Source organism: Gracilinanus agilis, chromosome 4 (genome assembly GCF_016433145.1).
Source record: "Gracilinanus agilis isolate LMUSP501 chromosome 4, AgileGrace, whole genome shotgun sequence".
Taxonomy (NCBI): Eukaryota; Metazoa; Chordata; class Mammalia; order Didelphimorphia; family Didelphidae; genus Gracilinanus; species Gracilinanus agilis.
The window spans coordinates 185,756,206-185,783,322 of NC_058133.1; the positions used below are offsets into that span (position 1 = coordinate 185,756,206).

General features: G+C 37.0%; 1 protein-coding gene across 1 annotated transcript in view; it reads left to right on the plus strand.

Annotated features, from left to right (window-relative positions):
• Positions 1–27,117, plus strand: part of CA10 (carbonic anhydrase 10) — a 696,068-nt gene that overhangs the window by 363,442 nt on the left and 305,509 nt on the right. The window lies entirely within an intron of this gene.

A 27,117-nucleotide genomic window follows, 5' to 3' on the forward strand; every position in this document is an offset into this window, starting at 1 on the left:
TTTTTCTTCTTACTTGAGACACCAGGGATAGCCGAATTTTGAAAGAGGAATGCAATTTAAACATATCTATTGAGACAGGTATTTTGACATTTGAAGGAAGAAAAAACAATTTTGGTTGCTTTAAGAGCTTTCTAATGTTTACTTTCATGTCATTTTTCTCTGAGCTCCTGAAAACAATTCTTATTCAGCTGACTAGTTATTTGTTGCCTCCTATCCAGATGTAAATGTACATTTTCAAAGTTTTGACTGAAATGTGAAATAAAACATTTTATTTATAAGCACAATATTAGGTTTTCCACATTTAATTGATTGAATATAATGGGTCACACTGTTCTTCCCACCTCCCTTCCTCTCCCCCCAAAGTTAGATTATCTGTGGTAATGGGTTACACAATGAATAACTGAAAATCCTCATTTTTTTCTCTTAGATATGCTGTACAGAATAACAAGCTTGACTAAGAGCAAACATTTCTCCCTTCACATTTTTCCCTGATTGATTTCTTAAATTTCTAAATTTTATTTTTAAACTCTACAAATGGAGTATGACTTGCCTAAAGTCACACACTTAGGAAATGTCTGAGGTCAGATTTGAACCCAAGTTTTCCTGATTCCAGGTCTCTGATTTCTGATGGAAGTGCTAAGACACTGTCAATGTTGACTTTAAACATTTTATCCCCTCAAAATTCCCAACAGATCTCCTTATTTGCCACTTACTGAGACCAGTGCTGGCCCTGGGCAGCAGATACGTGGGAGCCTTACTACTCCCAATTCCCTGTGCATATTGCTCAAACTACTTCTTTTTCTCTCAGGGGCAGCCTGGCCTTGTAAAGTGTTAAACCTGAAATCAAGAAGTCCTAAGATCAAATCCCACCTTAGTCCCTGACCAGCCATATGACCAGGGACAAATCCCTTTAACTTCACTGACCCAAAGTTTCTACATGAGTAAAACAGAGAAGATGGCAATAGTATCTCCCTCACAAGGTGGTTATGGGTGGCAAATGGGAAAAGTGTGTACAGGCATGTAAAACAGTGAACTATTATTATTGACTTTTTTTATTGTGGTTGTTGAGTCCAGCCTAATGCCTTAACTGATTCACTGGACGTGATCTAGATCTGACTTTGTCTGTCCCCTACTCAAAAATCTTCTCTGGCATCATATTGCTTTTACAATAACATGTAAACTCTTTTTTTTTCTTTTTTCTCTTTTTTTAAATCCTTAACTTCTGTGTATTAGCTCCTAGGTGGAAGAGTGCTAAGAGTGGGCAATGGGGGTCAAGTGGCTTGCCCAGGGTCATACAGCTGGGAAGTGTCTGAGGCCGGCTTTGAACCTAGGACCTCCTGTCTCTAGGCCTGACACTCAATCCACTGAGCTACCCAGCTGCCCTTAACATGTAAACTCTTAACTCTTACATTTAAGCACTGCCACAATCCAACTCCAAAGTACCTTTCCAGCCTTATTTGCTAGCATTTCCCTTCATATTCACTATGTGGATGTTCTCATAAAATATAAACTCCTTTAAAAAAAATAAAACTCTTACCTTCCATCTTAGAATCAATATTGTATATTGATTCCAAGACAGAAGAATGGTAAGGACTAGGCAATGGTGGTTAAGTGACATATCTAGGATCACACAGCTAAGAAATTTCTGAGGTCAGATTTGAACCCAAGACATCCCATCTCTCAGCTTGGCTCTCAATCCACTGAGCCACCCACTTGCCCTCAAAATATAAACTTTTCTAATACAGTAACTTGAATATACTAGGTAGAGACTTAAATGTTTGTTGAATTAAATTGACCCGTTCCTCTTCTAAACCTGACTATAACCCTACTATCTTAACTGGCACCCTTAGATCTAATGATGTCAACCTTATTTAGGATGTCAGTTCCCTGCTTGTCTGAAATGTCCATGTCACCTGAGTTGACCTGGCCCTCTCTGAAGCAGTGGGGCGTAGTAGAAACATACCTGGCATAAGTACCAGGAGATGTGGGTTACAGTCTTAAAATGAGCTGTGTGACTTTGGACAAACCATTTTTACCTGTTTCATCAACCTTAAAAGGAAAGAATTAGATTAAGTCTCTTCCAAGGGACCAACAATCTATGAGTCTGTAATTCTAAGTCTTAGTATAGAACAAGCAAAGAATAAGACCAAAGGCAGACAAGGAAAAGAAGAAAAAAAAAGATTTACTTAATAAGATTCTAAGTGAGCAATTAGGCCTTGAAAAAGTCTCTCAAGTACTCTGAATATGAGTTTATTTACTTCCAGGTGACCGAAAGATATCTTTCAAGACTGAATCATCAATACTGTCTACAATGACCTGATTAGCCAGAGAATTTTCCAGTTCTGTTTTATAACCATTACTTTGATATACTTTGATATAAAGAGCTTATGGAAATATGAAAAGAAATGATTTCTAATATTAATAACACTAATTCACACTTTTGTTTTATATTGCACTTTCCTTATAATAATCTGATAATGTAGGTGGTGGGGATATTATTATTCTTATTTTAGAAAGGGCATAGTACAGAGCTTCCAAAAGGGGTTTTTGTGTGTGTGTGTGTTATGATTGTTTTTGTTTTCCTTTTTCTCTTCCTTTCTTTTTTTGAACCCTTACCTTCTGTCTTAGAGTGCATTGGTTCCAAGGCAATGATGGTTAAGTGACAGCTAGAAAGTATCTGAGACTATATTTGAACCCAAGACCTTCCATATTTACACTTGGCTCTCAAAACACTGAGCCACCTACCTGCCCCCTTCTCCTTCTCTCCCTCCTCCTCTTCTTCATTCTTCTAGTTCATGTGATATTACTTACTAATTTGTAATCTTAGTTGTGAAATGATTAAAATAAGAAAAACTCTTTTTAAATTATTAACTTTATTAAAGTAAAAAAAAAAAACTGAGTTTCCCCCAGCTGAAATTAACTAACTCTCTGCTACTCTGAATCTCCTCTGATTCAAATTTCCTCCTAGGCACTGGATTGGTCCTTATATAGACCAACCCCATGCCCAGAAATAGTAGGTGTGGTCTCCCCCTAGGACAGGATTGGTCCACTCAGGACCAATCCCACGCTAGGGAAAAAAAAACAAGGCCTAGTCCCTCCCCCAGCACGGGATCCGCACTTTCAAAACCAATCCCATGTCAGGAAGTAAGGGGGAGGGACCCCTGGGGCTCGCTGGGGAATATAGTTTCCCTAGCCACACTTCAAAACCCACAGTTGTTAGATCACCTCCTTTTTCATACCTGTAAAACTGAATTAGAGGCATTTAGGTAGCACAGTGGATAGATCACCAAGCCTAGAGTCAGTAAGACCTGAGGTCAAATCCGGTCTCAGGTACTTACTTATCTATGTCAACCCCGGTTAAGTCACTTAAGTCTGTTTGCCTCAGTTTTCTCATCTGTAAAAAATAAGCTGGAGAAGGAAATGGAAAAACTACTCCACTATCTATCTATACCAAAAATATCCCTAAAGGGGTCATGAAGAGTCAGACATAACTGAAAAGACTAAATACCAACCCAAACTATATTAGCAATATATATCCTGCAGCATTTTTTAATCCTTTATTTTGTTGATGTTTTTACTTCACATTTCTATAGCTTTTTAAAGCTTATAAGCATTTTGTGAGGATCAAATGAGATTAGGGATATAATGGTGCTTTGTCAATCCAAAGTACGACATAAATGAGATATGGATTATTAATTTATAGAATGGAAATCAGGCTGAGTTTTGAAAGATGGTTAAGATGCATGAGACTAAAATATTTCCAAAGCCTAACCCCATTGCCTTCAGAAAGGCTCACCTTGGCTTCTGTTGCTCAGTCTGTCCATCTATAAGGTTCACTGATTTTCATTTAGCCCATTAAATTACCAGAGTAATTTAATATAAGTTAAGTGCAGGACATTAATAATGCCCATAACAAGAGCAACCAAACCCACTGTTCCAAATCTAACCAGTGCTCCTCCAGCACTGCCTCACGTGTCCTTTCTTGACCATTTCTATAAAATAAAAGATATCCCAAAAGTATTAGTGCAGATTTTAGAGGCCTATGTCCAAGGGCAGGACAGTGAGATTTGGGGGTCAGAAAGTCTTGACAGAAGCCAAAAGCACCAAGGAGAGCACCAGCCATTCTGCACCCAGGGCATGACTATCTTTAGCTTATAAATAAAATCAGAAATAGATAGGACTTCTCCACTGGCTGCCATTCATACAGAATGGCCCATTTCATTGCTCTTTATGGTTATATTTGAGAGAAGGAAATAAATGGAGGCAGAGTAAACCTATTTGCAGAGCAGAACAGTTGTAGGGGTCTGGAGTTCCTGGGCAGATTCTCTGTACACATATCCCTGTGGAATATGTGAGCATGGATCCCCTATGGGCTAGGAGCAGCTAGGTGGCTCAATGGATAGGAAATCCATCTTGGAGTCAGGGAGACCTAGATTCAAATCCAACTTCAGACACACTTATTAGCTGTTACCCTGAGCAAGTCACTTAATCCTGTTTGCCTCACTTTCCTCATCTGTAAAATGAGGTAGAGAAGGAAATGGCAAACTATTCCAGTATCTCTGCCAAGGAAAATCCAAATGGGATCATAAAGAGTTGATCATGACTGAACAACAACAACATGGAGCATGCATCACTTGGGCACATTTGGGTGCAGAGCTATGAGATTCTTGAGACTATGGGTGCAAGCATCACTTCAGGGTGTGGGGGTTATTCATCTACAGCAAGAAGTCAGTGTCAGTGATAGCCTTCAACATGTCTATGCCAGAGGTGATGAGGCTCCAAATGCATGGTTAGAAACATTACCTTGCAAAGAAAGTTGAGATCTACATATAGAGATCCCTTTGAGTAAAATCTGCCACATATTTCTAAGGCTAGAATTGGAGCTTCAAGACCTGACAGCACTTAATAAAGTAGGTATTTTATAAGGAATATGGAACTAGATGTTGAGGGTTTTGTTACGATTTTGTTCCACTGATTATTACATTCCATTGTCCCAGGTCTTCATTTTTTTAACACTCTTGCAATTTTTATTTCTAATAGCGAGGAGTTGGCTGGAGCACTAGACATGCCAGAGGCAAATTCAGAGAAGAGCTGAGTAGGAATGTGTATTCAGCACTTTTCACATTTGGGATGAGGTTAAAATAATAAACTCCGCTAATAATAGGGTCATCCCCAGGATTTCAGCTCTCTCAAACACAGTTTTGTTGGTAGATATGATTATTAAGACATTCTAATCAGTTGTACCTACTTCCTGACATTTTAATCACTGAAACAATTACCATTGCTTAGGAAACAGCTTGAAAAGGATTCAGATAAAAGAATAGGACGAAAAGAACCAAAATTGTAATAATTGTGCCAAGTGTGGATACTTAAATGACCCAAGGAGAGGGATTAAAGTGATTATATCAGCAGCTGGGGATGGTCTTCCACAAAGAATGGAAATAAATGGGCTTTAAATTGAATCCTGAACAGCAAAGGGAGCAATACCAGAGTGTGCCATTTACAATGCAATCCTCTGGGTGGAAGAATGACCATTTCTGACAAGTTGAAGAAATAATCATTCATCATCCCTAGAACTTATGATCCTTTTTTAAAAAAACTGAGCATTCTTGAAGAAGCTATATCTATAGGGGGTCCCCAAAAGCTCTTTGGGGACACTCTGTATGGACAGAAAGTGCTTTCCTAGAGTGATTAGGGAGGGGAAAGCCCTTTTGGGGTGCTCTAGATAGTGATCATTTATTGAATAGATATTGGCTGCTATTGATGATGATCAATAAACCTATTAATTAAACATTTATTAAGCATCTGCCCTGATCAGGCACTCCTTTAGATGCTGGGCAAAAGATATAAAAGTCAATCAATCCTTGCCTTCAGGAAGTATACATGCTGCTAGATCAGAAGATTACAGCATACACCAGGAGATGGTGGGCAGGGAAGGGAACTTTGATCAGAGCAGTTTTAATGATTGTAGGTAAAGCCATGAAGTGATAGATTGTCACAAACTTTCTAATGTTCAGAGTAATACCAATTTGACTACTCATCCCTGAGCAAGCAGTGGAAAGCGGATGGAGGTGGAGAGGTTGAGAAGACAGTTAATTGATGAGCAGGATTGCCATATAAATGAATTGCTTAAATGTGGATTTCCAGCCCCAAACCAAGAGTGAGCTGAGCCCTGATACAGAGAGAGTAGTCATTGGGCTTCGGGATATGAGAATGCATGATATTCTCACAGGATGACATACCAGCTGATGCAAAGACCCTGAATCTGACATCTAATTGCAACCTAAGCTTTAGAGATATTGTGGGTAGATTTTCTACCCAATTACATAGTGCCTTACAATATCATCTCATTAGGCCTTGATAATAACCCTCTGATATAGTTATTATATGTGCTAACCTCATTTTATAGAATAGAAAATGGAGGTTCTGAGACATTAAATCTATGATGAGAAAATTAAAACAAGTCAGAGGAAAGATCTGAACTCAAGACTTCCTTTTCACAGTCAAATATCTTGGCATTTAATAAATTTTTGTTAATTGATTAATTGATCTGTTCCTGGTTCCTAGTACAACATTTTATCCCTTAAACCATGCTTCTTCATAAATGTACTATTGCAATATTTTCCCAAGGGAAAGAGCCTATTCCCTCTCCCCTTTATACACATTTATGACTCCCATTAATCTTTTTTTCAAGATATACACAGACATTACAAAGAGAATGATGCTTCAGAATGATTGTCCTTGGCAAAGTAATTTGTCAAAGATTATAGCATTATTTCCATTAAATTTTCTGATACCCTCAATAATAGCAAAGGCCTCCCTCCTATAAACACCTTGATCACTTGTGCCACATAATACCAATAAGAGTTCACATATATAGAACAGGGTGTTTTGTATTCCATGCCTGAAAGAATGGTTGATTTATCTCATAGTTTTATGGCCTATTTTATTATTCCCAACAACATCACATCCGTTCCCTTTGCATGCATATTTTATAGTCCCTTGACTGACTCATTTGATTTGACCCAACATTTTGATGACAGCGTTTCTGTAGGAAGCACACATTAAGTTACACAAATCATTTGCTGGAGTCATTTTGGAGCAGTGATCCTGCCCTCGGGTTATTTGTGGACCATAGGCTCTTTCATTATGGTCAGAATTGCCAAACATGTTATGTTGAGCAATAATCCAGGACAAGTGACTGGTGATACCAGGATCAATAGGGCAATATCCTCGCAAGAGTCTCTAGAGGCCAAAGTGCAGTAACTCAACATGAGAATGAGCTCATGTGTTTCTATTCAGCACCATGCTCATCCTCAAGTTTTGCTCCCAAAGCATAAGTGGGAAAGCCAAAGATACATGCTCTGAATTTACTGGCTTGGTTGGAGACAGAAAACAAGCCTTTCCTTCTTACTCTGCCCCTTCAAGTTCCCCTTGAAACATCCATTCTTTCTCTTTATTGCCCATTGGCCCCTCCTCCTCGTAGTGGGAGCCTTCCATTTTTGTTTTTACTCCTTGAACATTTACCCCAAATTAATGGGTAAACCCAATCTAGAATGAAATTAAGGTCTTTTTCTTAAAACCTGTTAGAGTTTCTCTCTTCTTTTTTTTTCCTTCATTGCTCTTCTCTGATCGGTTTAGACAATTTTCAAAAACCTATATTGGTTAAAATGGATGATGCTAGACATTTGAATACAATGTTCTAATGTATATATTTCAGAGTTTCTACTGAGCTGAGCTTTTTTGATCTTGGGTTTTTTTCTCATATTTTCTACCTTTTACTAGCGACTAGCCAATGTTCTTCCATTTCATTATTTTGTATTTTTTATTCTTTCTTAAAAAAGGTTTGGTGGTTTTCCCCTCTTATATTTCATTTCAATATTTTGACATTTTTGTGACTTTTTTTTAATTACAAGCATCAAAATTATCCAACCTGAAAGCCAGATAAATGTCTTTCTAGGTATATGAGTCCCTTTTCTTTGCCAAAAAAGTGCTCATTAAAAAATAGATTAAAATCCAAATTGTATTAGATATGAATTAACCTTTTATGAAACCATAGTTAGCAATTGATTACTGGTTCATTTTCTATCATTAGGAATTTTACCTATTTTTTCACTTTTCTTTCTTTTTGCAAGATTTCCATAGGAAGGATATTAAGTCAAATTTCCTATAAATTATGCTGCAGTCATATATTTATTACAAATGGTGGTAAAAGTAATTTGAGGATCATAGGGAATAATAGAAAAGATTCTAGTACTTTCTGTAAAAACCTCCAAATTCCCATTTCATTAAAAATTCCTCTCTGCAGCTGGTAGCAGAGATTACCATGTTTCACCATCTGTGCAGATTAATGTTTACTAAAATAGAGAGAAAGAGGAACAGATGAGATGGCTGGTTTTCCAGGGTAGAAAATCTTTCTTTGACTCTTTGCATCTTACACCTGCTTCATTTTAATCATGTGACTAAATTGTTTAAAGCTAACTCTGGATATGGGAAATGGGAGAAAGACTATAATGCTGATGAATGTAGGAATCATCAAACTGTTTGGATTAATAATTGCATTAAATTAGTGGTGACAGTTCATGTATGTAGGCTTTCTTCTTTTGTGAAGAGTTTATTAGAATTACATACACATTATGTCAGATTAGATAGAAAGCTGACCTCAAAGCCAAGAAGACCTGAATTCAGGTATCATTTCTGACATGCCCTAGCTGTATGATCCTGGGCAAATTACTTACCCTTTCTTTGTTCTAGGCAGCTCTTTTAAGAATATATTTCAGGGGGCAGTTAGGTGGCTCAGTAGATTGAGGTCCAGGCCTAGAGAAGAAGAGATCATAAGTCAGACACTTCCTAGCTGTGTGACCCTGGGCAAGTCACTTAATCCCCATTGCCTAAACCCTTACCACTCTTTTGCCTTGGAATCAATATACAGAATTGATTGTAAGATGGAAGGTAAGGGATAAAAAAAAAGATTATATTTCAGATAAGGTGACAATATGCATTGGCAGAGGAAGTTTCCTCTCCCTGAGATTCCCTGTACAAATGAAATCATAGATGTAGTCTAATTCTATTCCTTTTACATATTGTCCTCTGAGTAGCTTTCCCTAAAAAGACAGTGTGGTATAGTGAGAAGAGCACTGGTTTTGGAGCCATTGGTTTTGTCTCTGACATTTATGAGTTTTGCGACTTTAGATAAGTCATTTTACTTCTTTCAACCTTGGTTTCCTCTTTGGTAAAAATGAGCAGGGTAGATCAGATGATCTTCTAAGTGCTTTTCAGCATCTGAATCCATGATTCTCAAATCCATTAGTGTCAAACTCAAATAGAAATAGGGGCTAGTAAATGGTACATTAGGATTCCTGAGGGCCTACATGTTGATTTAGTTTTAAAATGCAATCTCTACTTAATTGTATTTTTTTTAATTTTCCCCAATTACAACTTAGTCTGATTTGGTCCACATTCCCCAGTGTGGTCCATGGGCTTTGTGTGTGATGCCTTCAATTTTATCTATACCTTAAAGCTTCAAGGGCAAACTTGAAATATATTGTGTCCTAGACTACCATAGATGGATTGGGATTCATAAATTCGATAGATTTGACTCACCATAGGATCTAAAATCTACTTTCAAGGGCCTAGACATAACCAAATTTTCTCCAGGCAAATATGGAAACCCAAGAACTAGTTCAATTAAATTATTGTCATTCCTTGTTCTACATATATAGACCCTATCCACATATGGTAGCTTATTTTCTCAAGAACTGTAGTGTACATTCTTCCTCGAGATTTGCCACTATTCATTTCTCCCTTTGGCACATACCATTTTACTTTACTGAAACTACCCTCGCTAATCAATTCTGCATCATTGCCCTCTTATAAATGTCCAGTGGCCTATATTCTACTGACATGTGGCCCGATTTCTTACCAAAATGGGCAATAGTCTCAATTTAAAGGCACTCTTCCTAATAGCCAGAGAAGAAGAGGAAATATGTCGATCTTATTGCCAACCGAACAGTGAAATAAATTGCTGGAGTCATCTATCGTCTTGGGATTCATTGGCAGGGTGCAGAGCCAGGTATTGCAGGGATGCGGGTTGCCAGGCATTGAAGCTGTTGAAGAGAAGCTATTCTTCCAACAATTACTTTTAAATTGTGCTATTGCCAATTAACACATGTCTAACCTGCACTAAAACTTTTGCTATGCTCCTTTGTGGGTAATAGTTTTCAAGGCTATTAAACAGGGGCACATTTCTCCTGGAATCTGAGGAGAAGGTAACAGATGCATTTGCAACATCTGCCCATCATTTCCCTGGCATTTGTTTTTGTTTCCAGCCAGCTCTTCTCCTTTGCTTCTGGCTGTTACTGATCCATCTTGAGGGATAACCAGCAGTGACATTGCCATCCTGGTCTTGATGAAAACTAATAGCTCTTTTACAGTGGTGTTCCCCTGTCCTGCTTTTAACAACCCAGGATTTGCTTACAAATCCTAGGAAAGTATACCCCTTCTCACAAGAGTATGCCAATGGAGGTTCCTTCAGGCACTTTGCCTCAGGCTGTTCGGAGTCCATTCATAAGCTTTAGAGCTCAGAGGGAATTTAGAATTCATTTAGTTTAACTCTTTCAACTGACAGCTGAGGAAACTGAGGTCCAAAGAAAAGATGTGACTGGACCAATTTCATAAAGGCAGTAAATGACATACTGGAAGAGTATCATACTTAGAATCAAGAAAACCTGAATTCAGATATGGCCCTAGGCATTTTTTAGCTTTGTGACCCAGGGCATGTCACTTAACTTCCTTGTGCCTCTGTTTCCTCATTTGTAAAATGAGAGACTTGATGGCACCCAAGTTTTTTTTTTTCTAATTCTGAGTCAATGACCCTGGGATTTGAAACCAGGGCCACTAATGCCAAAATGATGTTTACTGCCACCCCTTCACTCTTTTTATAATGTCTCCTATATACTTAGAAAGGGAGCTAGGTGGGGCAGTGGATAGAGTGCTAGGCCTGAAGTCAGGAAGACTCATCTTCCTAAATTCAAATCTAGTTTCAGACACTTAATAGCTGTGTATGTGACCCTGGGCAAGTTACTTAACCCTGTTTGCCTCCATTTCCTCATCTGTAAAATGAGCTAGAGAAGGAAATGACAAACCACTTCAGTATCTTCACCAAGAAACTAAAAAACAACTGTTCAACAATAATAGTATGATTAAAAAGCTCTTTGAAAGAACATGAATGGTGGTTTATCTAAATCATTCACAAACTGATGAGTTTGTAAACAGTTAAGAGGGCAGCATGATATTATGAACACTTGGTATCCCTTCTAGCACTAAATTTATATGGTCTGTTTCAACTTCTTTATTTATTATTTGTTTATTCATTCATTCATCTATTTATCCATTTGTTTTTACTATTGATATTATTGTCAACAAAACAGTGAAATAAATTACTGGAGTCGTATTGGTATTCAGTGGAAGAGTGAATTTAACTTTTTAACTATTATTTTATTTTTCCAATTAACAAATATTTATTTTCTCCCCCTCCTAGCTCTCCCTTTTCAATGAAAGAAAAAAGAAAACAAAGAAATCAAACCCTTATAACAAATATGAATAGGCAACCAAAACAAATGTTCACATTGACCATATCCAAATATATATATGCCTCACTTTGCATCTTGAGTTTCTCACCTGTGTTTTAGGAGACAAGTGTCATAAAAATTACTAAATGAATGGTTTCAGAGAAATATAAAATTATATGATCCTTAACTGAGAGGTGACTATTATTGGTCTGATTTAACATAGCTTTAATCAGCCCTGAATACAGCATTTGTAGTACAAAGTAGCATGTAAACTATAGAGGTAGCAAGCACTAATAACTACTTGTTTCTGGAAAGATCTCGTGGAACAAGTGGTTCCTGAATTGTACTTTGGAGGAAAAATAGGATTCTCTGAAGTGCAAGGTGAGGATATATGACTTCTAAGACTGTATGAAGGTGAAGAGGTAGAGAGTGAAATGTCATATACAGAGAAGAAAAAGTGGAGGTAGTTGGACTGGAATGGAGAGTATATGAAGTGGAATAATTTGAAATAAGATTAGAAAAGGAGGTGGGATGATAGTACTTTCAACAGATATAGGGAAGTTTGGAAAAACGATGGATTTGTGAGGGTACTTGATGATTTGTTTTGTACATGTTGAGTTTTCTGCTGGATATCTAGGATCTTTTTTTTGAAGAAGGGAGGGAGATATATTGGTTTTAGGATGCCTGAGGGAGGTCATGACTACCTGCCATCAATTTTGCTTTTACTTGTTGGACAATTTAATCTCTTGTGGTCTCTCTGAGTCCAAATTTCTGGCAGATTTAAGGAAAGCTGAGAATTTGAACTCTGGAAATCTGGTGGATCTCAACTGAGTAGAAACAAAAATCTTCTTCAAAAATGCGTCTTACCTGATTTCATCTTTCAGTGTCACCAAGGTGTTCTTGCTCCTACATAGTGGAATATCAGTTTGAGTTAGCACCACTGAGAATTGCTGCCTGCCAGCCAGGGTGCTCATTGCCTACAGGTTGGTTATTGATTTGGCTAATAATATGTACTTGAGTGTTAGCAATTCAAATGACATTAATGTAATATGGGGAAGGATGTTAGGACTGAAATACTTTCATGCATCACGGTTCCTCAAAGAGAGGGGGTTGAGAAAGAGAAGAACAGAGAGAAAGGAAAGAGGAGGAAGAAACAAAGAGGTAGGGAGAGAGAGAGTTTAATGTTTTGTTTTGTTTTGTTTTTTAATTAAACTTTTACTTTCTTTCTTAGAATCCATAAATTAATATAGGTTCCAAGGCAGAAGAGTAGGGACAACTAGGAAATGGGAGTTAAGTGACTTTTCCAGGTTCACACAGCTAGGAAATACCTATTACCAAATTTAAATCCAGAACATCCCATCTCCAAGCCTGGCACTCTATCCACCAAGCCACTTAACTTCCCTGAAGCTTTAATTTCTTTACAGTCTTTTCTTCTTTACCACCAACTATAAAATCTCATTTAAAAATGACATGAAAGACAGTGGCAAGGTTTTAAGGAGGTAGGTGTTATCATCTGTCATCTGTGTCTTAGTAGGAAGGAAAGGAACTGATGATAAAAATCCTCTGGAGACTGTATATTAATTTTTAATTATTTATTAATAAAGGAGAGAGAGAGAGAAAGAAAGAAAGAAAGAAAGAAAGAAAGAAAGAAAGAAAGAAAGAAAGAAAGAAAGAAACAAAGAAAGAAAGAAACAAAGAAACAAAGAAACAAAGAAACAAAGAAAGAAACAAAGAAACAAAGAAAGAAACAAAGAAAGAGACATCACATGATCACCTGGCTGCAACCTAACTAAAAACCCATTCCACTCTTCTCCATCTCAAGCTCCAAGTAGCACGCCTGCATTGGCTTAAGTGGCTGGCTGCCCAGGAGATAAGCCAGTGAGTGCCAAGCATTAAACACTCCAGAGAAGGGAGAGAGAGCTCCATGCTACCCTGCCTGGCAAGCCTCTCCAGCATGAAAGTGACCATGCGACTGCTCTGTCCCCTTTCTTATAAGGCAAATGACTTCACTCCTTCTGGGACTCTTATTGGGCAGGCTTAACCTCAGTCTGGGTCTGAGTCTTGATTTCTGGTTACCAGAAGTCATGTGGCACTTAAACTAGTCTCTTCCAGGAATCCAGGGGGCCACGAGACCTCCAGCATCCTGCCATAGTACCCATGTGAGGCCAGTCAAAGGGTGGGTTTTCAAATGGAATAAGGGGGTACAATTTCTATTCAATTCATATAGAACTAAGGAAAACAAAAGCATGTAGGTGCCATTGTGGCTAGAGTCAGAGATACCTGGGGTGAATCCTACCTAAGATCCTTTTTTTAATTAATGTCTTTATTTTGTTTTAATTAGAAATTTTCACAAGTTTTCCAAAATTATATGATTCATATTATCTCTTTCCCTTCTTCCCTCCCCCTCCTGGAGTTGACAAGTAAATCAATCTGGGATATAGATAATATCATGAAAAACATATTTCCATATTATTCATTTTTATAAGAGAATAATATTATAACCCAAATCAAATATCCAGATAAACAAGTGATGAATCATATGTTTTATTCTGCATTTCTACTCCAACAGTTCTTTCTCTGTAAGTGGATAGCATTCTTTTTCATAAGTCCCTCAGAATTGTCCTGGATTACTATATGGCTGTTAGTAGCAAAGTCTATCACATTTGATTGTTCTACAATATTGCAGTTATATGCTCTCCTGCTTCTGCTTATTACACTCTGCATCCATTCACCTACCTAAGATCCTTACTAGATTCAATTTCTTCATATGTAAAAGACTGATAACAATAGCACCTATATCACAGGGTTGTTGTGAAGATGGTGAAGTTACATATATAAATGTAAACACATATGTACACACAAAGTGATTTGCAAGCCTTAAAGCATTATAGAAAATTATTGTTGTTAATATTATTAATATAAAAATCAGTATAAAGGCTCCAAATCCCTTTCCTCTTATCCAACAATTTATATCAAGTGGAAAAAATCTAAGTTCATACCCCAGCTCTGACGAGTTATTGGCCATGAAACTCTTCACAAGTTCTTGGATCATCTCTTTTCTCATTTGTAAAACAGAAATAATAGCTCTGGTCCCTTCTTCACAAAGAAATCTATTTAATTGATCTTTTAGAATTCATTAAGGAATTTGTTGTTCAGTTGTTTTAGTCAGACCCAACACTTCATGATCCTGTTTGGGTTTTCTTTCTTTTTTTTAAACCCTTAACTTCTGTGTATTGGCTCCTAGGTGGAAGAGTGGTAAGGGTGGGCAATGGGGGTCAAGTGACTTGCCCAGGGTCACACAGCTAGAAAGTGTCTGAGGCCAGATTTGAACCTAGGACCTCCCATCTCTAGGCCTGACTCTCAATCCACTGAGCTACCCAGCTGCCCTTGTTTGGGTTTTCTTGGTAAGGATACTAAGTAGTTTGACATTTCCTTCTCCAGTTCATTTTACAGATGAAGAAACTGAGGCAAACAATGACTTGCCCAGGATCATATAGCTAGTGAGTGTCTGAGGCCAGATTTTAACTAAGGAAGATAAGTCTTCCTGATTCCAGGAATTACCTAGCTGCCTCTATTAAGGATTTACTATGTGTTAAGTGCTGTGAATACACAACAAAGCAAATAAAATACTCCCTATCTTCAAGGAGTTTACATTCTAATAAGGGAAAACACAGATGAAGAGATATTAATTAAATGGGACAAGGATATATTTCCAGGAGTATGTCAAGGGGAATATATAAAGTAGTTCCTCACTAGATAAAGCATAAAGCTCACCTGTCAAAGCTGATAGGGATAGAGGGGAGGTAGAGGAGTCAGGAGAAGAATCCTAGTTTCTGGTGAAGTAGACATCATGGAAGAATGAGCAGTGATGGAGAAACAGCAAGAAGTGGTTTGGTCATATGCTTCCCAGTGACTTATTGCAAAAATGAGAAAAAATATGTAAAGCAGTAGATGAACCTCAACTGTTATTATTTTGACATCTTCCTTAGGAATTATTTTTCACATTCTGTCAACTTGGCCTTTTTAAAGAGAGCTGGTGTTCATATTCAGCTTTCTCTGATGATAGTCTATGTGAACCCAGGGTCAAATACTTATATATAAAATTAAAGGTTTAGTCATTTAACATAGATACTTCCACATAAATCAATGTTTGATGATGTTTGATACTGAAAAGGGCAATTTAAATCGAGTTAGCAGGACCATTGGCATTTCAATCAGACAACTTAGATTTGATGATAGTTCTGTGACTTGGGACAGTTCATTTCACCTTTTTGAGCCTCAAGTTTCCAATATTAAAATTTGAGATTAATAATACCTATAGTCCAAAGGACTCATGATGAAAAATGCTATCCCTATCCACCTCCAGAGAAAGAACTGATGGAGTCTGAATGAAGACCGAAGCAAACCATTTTTCACTTTATTTTCTTCATGGGTTTTACATGATAGAACAGGTATGACCTATATAAAATTACTTACCAACCCAAGGAAGGGGTAGGAGAGGGAGAGAGTTTGGACTCAAAAGTTAGAAAATGGATGTTTAAAATTATTTTTACATTTATTTGGGAAAAATAAAATGTTATTGACTAAAAAAAAATACCTGTAGTACTTACCTCAAAGACTAATGAGATATTCCACCTTTTCTGTTCTTTCAGTTCATTATGTCTGGTCTAGCTTCACTTTATCCCTTTCAAAGTTTTGATTCAGAATTTTGCAGTTCAGTTCTAGTTCAGCATATGAACTAGCTTTACTCTTTGGACATCTTCAAATAGAGAACAGATAAACATTTGTTGAATATTGTATATTGTTATGATTAAAAATGATAAAGACTGATATAATAATAGAAATTAGTAGTTTAATTAAAGCCATGCTGATAGGGATAGAATCATTAGACCACGCACCTGTAAGAATTCACATTGCCTCAGCCATTTTTACCTTTCATATCTTCCCGCACCTGCTAGTTAAGAGGGTGACTTCCTCCTCACCCAGGAGACTTATCCCCTCTCTTACATCATCATCCTTCTTGTTTGCCATGAGGAATCATGGGAAATGTAGTTTCAAAGTCTCCCACATGTCCATAGGAAATATATAACATACTTTTAAATGGCATGTTCCCAATTCCAAATATACAATAGTGGAAATCCTTTTGGCGTATGGTTTGAAAGATATCATTGCTGACATCCTTTCAAAGGTCATTCTACACTCACACAAATTAGAAAACAAGAAGAGTTGATATTTTTTTCCTTTTTTTTTCAAATGATTAGGGTTTATTGTCTCTACCTCCCACATTTCCCCTTAAAATGACAAAATCCTTGTAACAAATATGTGTAATCAAGCAAAACTAGTCCCCATGTTACATTATTTCAAAAAATGTATGTTATTTTGAATATTTAGTCTATTATCAGATCTTTATGATAGATATTAGAGCCTTATAGATATTTGATACAAGTATTTTTTCTCAGTCAATCATTTCCCTGCATTTCCTGGAGGTCTTAAGTATTTCAAAGTTGTTTTTCTTTATAGTGTTGTAGTTACTATCTAACTTGTTCTCTTGTTTCTGCTCATCTCATTCTGCTTCGGTTCATACAAGGTTTCCTGGTATCGCTGATATCATCCCTTTGTTATTCCTTACAACACAATAGTATTATACTATATTCATATGCCATAATTTGTTCAGCAGTTTCCCAACTGATGGACACTCCTTGTTTCCATTTATTTGCAACAACTAAATAAAGTAATATGAATTTACACACACACAAATGTATGTCATTTTTTTTTTCAGAGTAAGGATTACATCAGGTCAATATATGCTTTTAGACTGAATGATCCCCATGTCTACAGAGCACACTAATTTTACTCATACCTCTTAAGATCCTTCATTTCCATCAAGGCTCAGCTTTGCCACTCCCTGGAGCAGAAGCTGGAAACCTCTCCTGATTTTAGTATTTTCTCTATCCTCCAATGATCTTTAAAATTACAAAACTGGTTACATGTTGTATCCTAGATTGAATATAATCTCCTCTTTTTCACTTTTGTCGTTGTTCTCAACACCATGCCTTGCACTTTTAGAAACTAATAAATGGTTATTGAATTGAATGGAAAATGCTTTATAAACCAAAAATGATTACATATGTGTTAGCTATGATTTTTCTTATATGAATTTAACTTTGATATCTCAAATAGTCCCTTCTATAGCCCTGAGCTGGGAAGCTAAGGGAGAAAGACTTCTGTTTCTGTCCAAGAAGAAACAATGCCCCACTACAAAGCTCTTTGGTTTGCTTGACTAGGGAGCTTCCTGTATATAACCTCTGGGAACGGAGCAATGACTCAGAAACTCTTTGTCAAGACAAAGCAGAGCTATAACTAGCAATTTGGCACCTGAGGCAAGAAGTACAGTACATAATCTCAAATTGACTTTTTAATTTATGATCTGAAAATGATATAAGATGTAATTAATACAAATCAAAAGGAGCCAGAGGGTGAATGAGTTATTATAGCAACTTGCACTGTGCTGAAAGAATGCATATTATACATTTTTGTTCTTTCTGAATGTTGGTGCCCAGAAACAGACCCCCTTTTTTTACTTGTAGCTCTTTTTTTTCAATCTTATCAGTTAAATGTTTAATTTGAACACCATTTAAATCAATGCATAAAATGTAAAAAGGGCATTTTGTATATGACTAAAATAAACAAGAATACAGGCACCAATGAAATGATAATTTAATACAGGTAAATAAGAAATGACAAATTAGTAAATAAGAAAAATGAGAACCCTTTAATTTTTTCCATATTGTTGAATTGCTTTCAAGCTTATACTTCAGTTACTTGTGGATCATTTATATTTCTCATTTCCAACAAATGACAAATTTCACTTCATGAAGAACATACAAAATTACAAATTTATCCTTAATTTCTCATAAATTAATTATTTTAGCTAGTATCTGAATTATTATTTGGTCAAAAAGGATTTTTTGGTAATTGTTAAAATATGTATATGTGTACATATTGAGAGGATGGCCATATTGAATATTCTTGGGTGAAAGATCTTAAATATATTTTTATTGATTTTACTTTGTTGAAAGTTGTAATTTGTAATTTTTCTAGATTTGAGTAAGATTTAGCAATTCCATTTCCTTATGTTCAGTATATTTAATGTTGCAGACTCTAGAAGTAGAAGGTTTAATAATATCTAAACTTTAAATCATTCTATTCCTCATTAAACATGAAATGTATTCTCCCTATATGTATATATGTGTGTGTATATGTATATTCACATCATGAATTACAAAATTGATGCATATATGCATACATATACACACATATATATATAGTGTGTGTATGTATATAGCAAGTCTCTGTATTGTTTAGTCATTAGACTCTTCATGACCCTTTCTGGAGTTTTCTTGGCAAAGATACTGGAGTGGTTGGCTTTCCCTCTCCAGCTTATTTTATAGATGAGGGAAATGAGGTGAACAAGGTTAAGTGATGCCCATGGTCACACAGTAAATATCTGAGGCTAGATTTTAACTCAGTAAGATGAGTCTTCCTGACTCCAAGTCTGGTATTTTATCTACTTGTAACTCTTACACAAAACAGTAAGTATTCTTTTAGATTTGCGAATATACTGGAGTGAGGGAGAAGACTTTCCCAGAAAATAAGGCCTAGTACGCTACAATATGAGTCATCAATGCGATATGGTAGCCCCCCAAAATTGATGAGATAATTACTACATTAAAAGTAGAATGGGAATTGACAGTCCAATTATACTCTACCTTTGTAAGACTTCATCAGGATTGTCATGTTCGGTTTGGGCTACCATGATTTAAGGACATTTATAAGCTGGAGAATGTTCCATGAAGGATAACCAAGATGATGAGTCATTATTCCATGTCACATGGTATCATTTGAAGGAACTGAGCATTTTTATCCTGGAGAAAAGAAGATTCAGAAGGAATATCTTCAAGTATTTGAAAGACTACCACAATAGAAAAGGGCGTCAATTTATTCTTTTTGTCCCTAAGTGCATGTGTGGAGAGAAAAGAATTAATTTGTTCTTCTCAGGGTGGACCTCCATCCTAGACCCCATTAGGGAATTCTGTTTAGGGTTTCAGAATAGGACTTCAAGGACATTTTGTTACTGCCACAAGCCCAGTGAGTTAGAGGAAGAAAACCATTAAGCTATTCTACTTCCTTATTTCCTTGTAGAGAACCATAAACAAACAATTTGATCTGTAATTCATATCAGATCAAACTATAACTGATGATTATAACCAATTTTAACTTCTTTCCTTATTCAAAGTTTTCCTGTCTAATAAATCATGTTACTTTGAAAGAAGGTGAGAATTATGAAAGGAATCAAAAGAGGAATCTCAGATTTTTATCTTAGATATCCCACACCTGTCTCGACCCAATAGGGAGAAAAGCCAATACATGGCTCTGCCGATCTGTATTGATCTTTTGAGGGGGTCCAGATAAAAATATCTACTTGAGATTCTAATTTCTCTTAATAGCTCTCGACATATCCCCCTTCTCTTCAAAATAACGTGATTTATTAGACAGGAAAACTTTGAATAATGAAAGAAGTTAAAATTGGTTTTAATCATCAGTTATAGTTGGATCTGATATGAATTACAGATCAAATTGTTTGTTTATGGCTCTCTACCTTTCCTCTGACCTTTAGGAGCCAGAGGGATCCCTCCTGAGGATATGACTATCCTTCCAAAACCAGATGCCACCCCCTTACCTCCAAGAAGCTTGTAAGCTCACACTATATAACTTCTTATTTTCTAATTGGGTAGACTTTTGCACATAGATTATAAATTTGACCCCAGATCATGGGGTATCAGACATAGCAGGGTGGGGGTCTTGTGTCAATAATCTATAAAATGCTTGTATCACACTCATACATTGGGCATTGCCATTAGAGTGGTGTCCCCTTTCTCATGATGAAGAATTAAGACTGTATCTTATACTCTCCACTCTCTGATTCCAGGTTTATAATTATAATTTGAGTGGGTGGTCATTTCATTTCATCTCACTCATTACAGAACCAGAGTCAATGTAGGATAGATGTCAGAAAAAAACTTTGTAATGGTTAAAGTTACCTTGGAATGGAATGAGAGTAAATAGTGGCACAATGGATAGAATGCCAGGTCCGAAGTCAGACCCAAGTGAAAATCTGACCTCAGATACTTATTACCTGTATGATCCTGGACAAGTCACTTAATCCCATTTGCTTCATCTGTCAAATGAGCTAGAGAAGGAAATGGCAAATCACTCCAGTATCTTCACCTAGAAGACTCCACACTAGGTCATAGAAAAATGACTAAACAACAACAAAAATGGAATCAGTGTGCCCCCAGGAGATGTAGATTTTCCTTCCTTGAAAATATTCAAGGAGAGTCTAACTAACCACTTGTAGATTATATTACATAATAGTAGGGATTCCTTTGGTATGTGGATTGGATAAGATGGCCACTGAAGTCCTTTCCAACTCCAAATTCTATGACTCTGTGATTCTGCCTAGGAAATGAAATGATTTTGAATGGAATTTTTCTTTGCTTGGGAAATAGGTATTGGGAGATCAATGCTAACTGGTCCCTTTGCACAGGCATGGTAGTACTGCAACAATAATAAGGCAAGTAAGTGATTGCTTTCACCAAACTGTGCAGGAAGGCTTGCTATCTGGCTTCTAGCCTAACAGATGCTCTATGAAGTCCATTTCAGCTCTTTCCAAGAATGAAAAGTCATACTTCCCGAATTCTTTTTAAATGAAGCCTTTGGTGATTCATCTTTCATTCTGTGCCTTTGAAGTGTCTCTCATATACATAAGTAATCTTTTATTCAGCTCCTATTTTTATTGGATGTGTTCATTGTTCACATTAGACTTCTTTTATGGAAACCAGGTCCCTTGATATGGACTAAACAAAGCAAAGCTAAATTAATTAGCTAATTTTCAAAGGCTTATTCTATGTTGATTGCAGCTTTTGGTATGAATTTTTTATTCTTCTATTTGCAGCTCCAATAGTCTCCTTTGGAACAACAGAATGAAATGTTACTATATAGAAAATTGACCTGAATCATTTTGCTTTTAAAGACATACCTGCAATAATGACCTATTTCAAACTTCTCAGACTCAGCTTCTTTGATTTTAATATCAAATAGAAAAGAAAATTGCTTAACTGGCTTAGTTTGGCTTTCTGTATAGCTTTAACCAAATTCCTGTTCTCAGATCTCCCCGCATTTAACCCAAGAATTGGGTGTTTTCCCATTGCCTAGAGCTAAACATTTTCATGATGAGTAGCCTTACTAACTATATTTCTTAATTATTTCCTTTGGCTAGAGCCTACCAGGCTAGAGCCTGAGGCCATGTAGGGCACTGGATAAGATGCCTTAATTTTGCCAACATAAAATCCGGTTCTGATTCTGACAAATATCGGATACAGTCTCAGACAAGCCACTGCAGAAATCTGCCCAGGCTTCAAAAGATTTTCATTTGCAAAGGTGCCATGATTGAATGAATGAATGGATTAATGAATGAAAAAACATTTACAAAGCACTATGCTAAGCAGTGGTAGGTACTAGGAGAAAAACAAAACATTCTCAGCTTTTTAAGGAGCTCCCATTCTAATGGGGAAGATAATACAAGATATTTCAGTTGCAAGGGAAATGGAAAATCTCAGTGGACCTTAAGCTACAATGACAAAGAAAATGGAAATCCATCTTCTTTAGGGCAATTTTCATTGATAAACTCATATTTTTTTTCTTGATTTGAACCATTGACAGCACCAAGTACATCAATGGAAGGAACTTTCTTTTCCCAGTCTCCAAGTCACAGAGGGGCTGAAGAAAGTGGCAAGCAGCAGCTGCCAAGAGATTGCCAGATTACACATCCTCAGTAGTTGCTACCCTAGGCAAAGACTTTGACAGCTGGGTTGGAAGCAGAGCTGGTGGTCTTGGAGCTGCTGCTGTTCCCCAGGCTATTGGGTAGGCAGTCAGTGATTTATTTTGGTGGTAGTAGTGTTGGAAGGCCCCTTCACTACTAGGTTTGATCCCTTTTAAAAGTGGATTTGGGAGTCTGGCTGGAATCAGAATTGATGGTCTAGGGACACTGCAACTCCCAGGGCTCTTGGGGCTCTAAGTCCTATGCTAACTCCATTGGAATCTAAGGGGAAATGATGCTAAAGTGCGGGAAGCCATCAAAGCCTATGAGGTTTGCACAGCCTGGCATGCATAGCAGGTAAAAGAAGGACAGTGATTCCACTCAGATTCTCCTATGACTATTTTCTCACTAATATTCCCCTTTATTGGAATTATTGTAATCAGTATCTTTATTTAGCCCCAGGAACATATCATAGGCCATTGCTAGAACCCTCACAAACTCCTAGGAAATTCCCACCTATACATGCAGTAAGATAGAAATTCCCCTAAAAGTCACTTCACAACAAACCAGCACATAGTGAGTTAATGTTAAAGATTTTAAAACTCTAACTTAGATTCCCATACACAGGTACCTGCAAAAACAGACCAGAATAGTATTCAAGTTTCCCCTCACCCCTCCCTGATTTGGTACAGTACACATTAAAAGAACAATGAAATGAAATATGGAGAAATTGTCTCCATGAAAAAGCCTGTACTTTCTCATCACTGTGGCCCAGAGATATGTCAAACATACCTAACATTGTCTCTAAGAAAAGATGTGTGGTGAGAATGGATTTCCATGCCAACTTTATGTGTGATCTCAAAACATATAAAATAAACACAGCCCAAAAGCTGACCAAAGCAATCTTTATGATGCTTGGCTCTGGCTGAATCCCTGATTACTCTCATTTGTCTCAGTCATGTTGCCAACACTGTCCTGCTTCCGAGATTTTCCTGGACCTGTGGGAATCGTTTACCCTCACAATAAAGGTTATGAAAGTACTTGGATAGGTTTCCTCCTGTCCTCCCTAAGGGTGATTTGCTTCTTTAGTTTGGTCATCTTGCCTATCACATCCCTTTGCCAGGTGGTTGGGGATTGGTAATAATCATGGGGAAAGGGAAATTCTTGTCCATAGGGGTTGCTTCCCTGGATAGTGACTTGAGAAGCCAGTCTTAGAGCATGGCAGGGGCTAGCAAGATGTGCCTTGCTAGCCTAAAGACTTTAGGTTTCAACTGATTGCTAGTGTCAGATGCTCCATTGGCATCGATTAATTGGCACTGATTGTGCCAAAGGTAGATCCCTTTTCAACCAAGTTTACACCTCTGATAATGGCTACAGGTAGTCTGGGAACGGGGAGGCTACTATTCTCTGAGTTGTTGGGCTCCGAGTACTAGCCTAGTTTCTGGTTTAGCGAAGGTGAGGGATGGAGTGGACTATAAATATGTAAAGTTAGAGTAGTGGGATAGTCATGAGGATTAGTTAAGTGTGGAAAGAGAGCATAATTCTAACTCTTTTCCACCTAAAATTATAATAAAATAGTTAATTAAACATCTTTTAAAATAATAGAAACAATAGTTTAACATTTATGTAGCATTTTAAGATTCACAAAGCACTTTACAAATACTATCCCATTTGATATTCTCAACAACCCTGAGAAGGTGTTGTTATTGTAGCTTTCAGTCCTGTTTGACTCTTCATGGCCCTATTGGGGTTTTCATGGCAAAAATACTAGAATTATTTGTCATTTCCTTCTCCAACTCATTTTACAGATGAGGAAACTAAGGCAAAGTTAAGTGATTTGCCCAGGATCACACAGCAAGTGCATGTCTGAGGTCTGTTTTGAACTCAAGGTGTTCCTGATTCTAGAGCCAGTTCTTTATCCACTGTAACACGTATCTGCCCAGTCTGGGAAGTACTGATATTATTTTACCCAGTTTACAGATGAGGGTCTGGGGCAAGTGATGGGACTTGCCCAGGGTCACACAAGTTAACAAGTGTTCTAATGTAAACTCAAGTCTCTCTTAACTCTAGGTCCAGGTGTCTATCCACTATACTACCTACTTGCCTATTCTTTAAAAGCACTTTGCAATAACAACTGCAGTAATTGAATGGAGGTCAGTCACTGACAATGGAGGTCAGTGATATGTATACACACACACATATATATGTATGTCAGTATATATACACATATATACAAGATATATATGTATACATATATATGTATAACATATAAATACTTTTAATCTGAGCCTCACCCCAACCATGATTCAAACAGAACAGGTAATACTTATTATTTTTTTCCCATTTCACAAGTGAGCAATCCAAGGTTCAGTGAGGGAAAGCAACTTGTCCAAAGTCACATAGCAAGGAAGAGATTCTAGATTTAAATCTGGAAGCTTTCTGATGCCAAGCACCATGCTCTTCTTGCTATTCCAGAATGTCTCAAGGGGACACAGGGCAGTGTATTAATTATCACTTTATTTCACTGCTGCAAGGCCTCCCTGATTTCATAAGTGTATGTCCTCTCTCTACCCAAGCAGATCAGTGGATCCTTGACTCAGAATTATAATGGATCTCTCTACCGTACATTAGATGAGGCTGTCGTAATACTGTTGATCATTTTTATATTTTTAATCCTTGTTGATATTTACTGTATTCGTATTTCTTCCTTTTCAAATGTATCTCTCTCCCTCCCTTATCCAGAGGCTGAAGGCTTATTTAAAGAGATTGATGAAGAAAGATAAAAAACAGTTCTATAAATCAATAAATACCTTCAGTGTCTTCTCTGAACAAGGCACTGAGCTAAGCACTGTAGATACAAGTACAAAGAATGAAACAATCCTCTACTCTCAGTGTGCTTACATCTTAATGAAAGAACAATACATAAAAATGTATGCAACAAAAATATAACATTAAACACAAGGCCATTTGTAGAGAGGGCATCAGCAGTTGGGGAATTAGGAAAGATTTTAAGTTCCTGAAATGCATTTTAAATAAAGAAAGTAACTGAGTCAGAGGGAAGAAGGGAGTGCATTCTAGGGATGAGGGATGGCCAGGTCGAGGGCACAAAGATGGGATAGGAAGTGTCTTATGTGATGTTTGACTGGATTATAGAGTACAGGATGGGAAGCAATGTCCTTTGAATTTGTAAAGATACATGGAGGTCAGGCAGTATTGGGCTTTAAATCTTAAAAAGGCGAGTTATTGTTTTATTCTAAGGGCAACAAGGGAGTTAGTTGAATAAGATACTTGCAAGATCAGATCTACATTTAAGGAAAAATAATTTTGCAACAATGTGTAAAATGGACTGATGTGGTATAGATACTTGAAGCAGGAAGATAAATCAGGAGGCTCTTGTGAGAATCTAGGCAATGGGGCAGGTAGTGGCTCAGAAGATTGAAAGCCAACCTAGAATATGATGTCCAGGGTTCAAATCTGGTCTTACACAATTGATTGTTGCATAACCCTGGCCAGATCACTTAACCCCCAATGCCCAGGCCTTACCACTCTTCTGCCTTGGAGCCAATACACAGTATTGATTCTAAGGAAAGTAAGAGTTTTGAAAAAAAAATCTAGTCAACAAAATTAGCCAAAATATTAGCAACATCTTAATGTATATGCAAAGTATCTCCTAGTCTTTCCCTCCTCTGAAAAGAAGGGAGAAGGATATATTTTATCACATCTTCTTTGAGGGGTAAGTGTGGTCATTATAATAACACAAAGTTCAGTATCTTTTTTTGTTTGTCTTTCCATTTATATTGTTGTAGTCATATGTGCTATTATCCTGACTTACTCCACAACTGATCTGCTCACACAAGTCTTCTCATGATTCTAAGATGTCTTCATAGTCAATGGGTTTTAAAAAAATTTTTTTAGTTACATATAGAAACAATCTTTGAAAATTGTTTTCTGACATTTTAGAATTCAGATTTTCTTTCTCCCTCTTCCCCCCACCCTCCTCTCCAAGGTGGTAAATTGTATGATATAGGTTATACCAGAGCTTATATGCAATACATATTTTGATATTGCTCCTGATGTGAAAAAAGACAAATCACACACATACATTAAAAATCCATGAGGGAAAAAAGTGGAAGATGCCATTCTTTGATTAGCAATATGACTCCAACAATTCCTTCTTTGGCTATGGAAAGCATTTTTCTTCATGAGTTCCTTGTAGTTATCTTGGAAATTTTTTTGCTGAAAATGGTTTGGTCCTTCATAGTTGATCATCCTATAATATTTCTATTACTGTATGATTGCTCTCCTGGTTCTGTTCACACTTTGCATCAGTTCATATAAGTCTTTCCAGGTTTCTCTGAACTCATTCTGCTTGTCATTTCTTAGGATACAATAGTATTCCATTACGAACATATACCACAACTTGTTCAGCCATTCTCCAAGTGATGTATAACCCCATAGTTTCCAATTCTTTGACACTACAAAAAGAGCTGCTAAAATAGTTTCAAAACAGGTAAGTCTTTCCCCCTTATCTATGATCTCTTTAGGATTCAGACCTACTAGAGGCATTTCTGGGTCAAAGGGTAAACATAGTTTTATGGCCTTTTGAGCATGGTTCCATGTTGCTCTCCAGAATGGTTGTGCCAATCACAGTTCCACCAATAATTTATT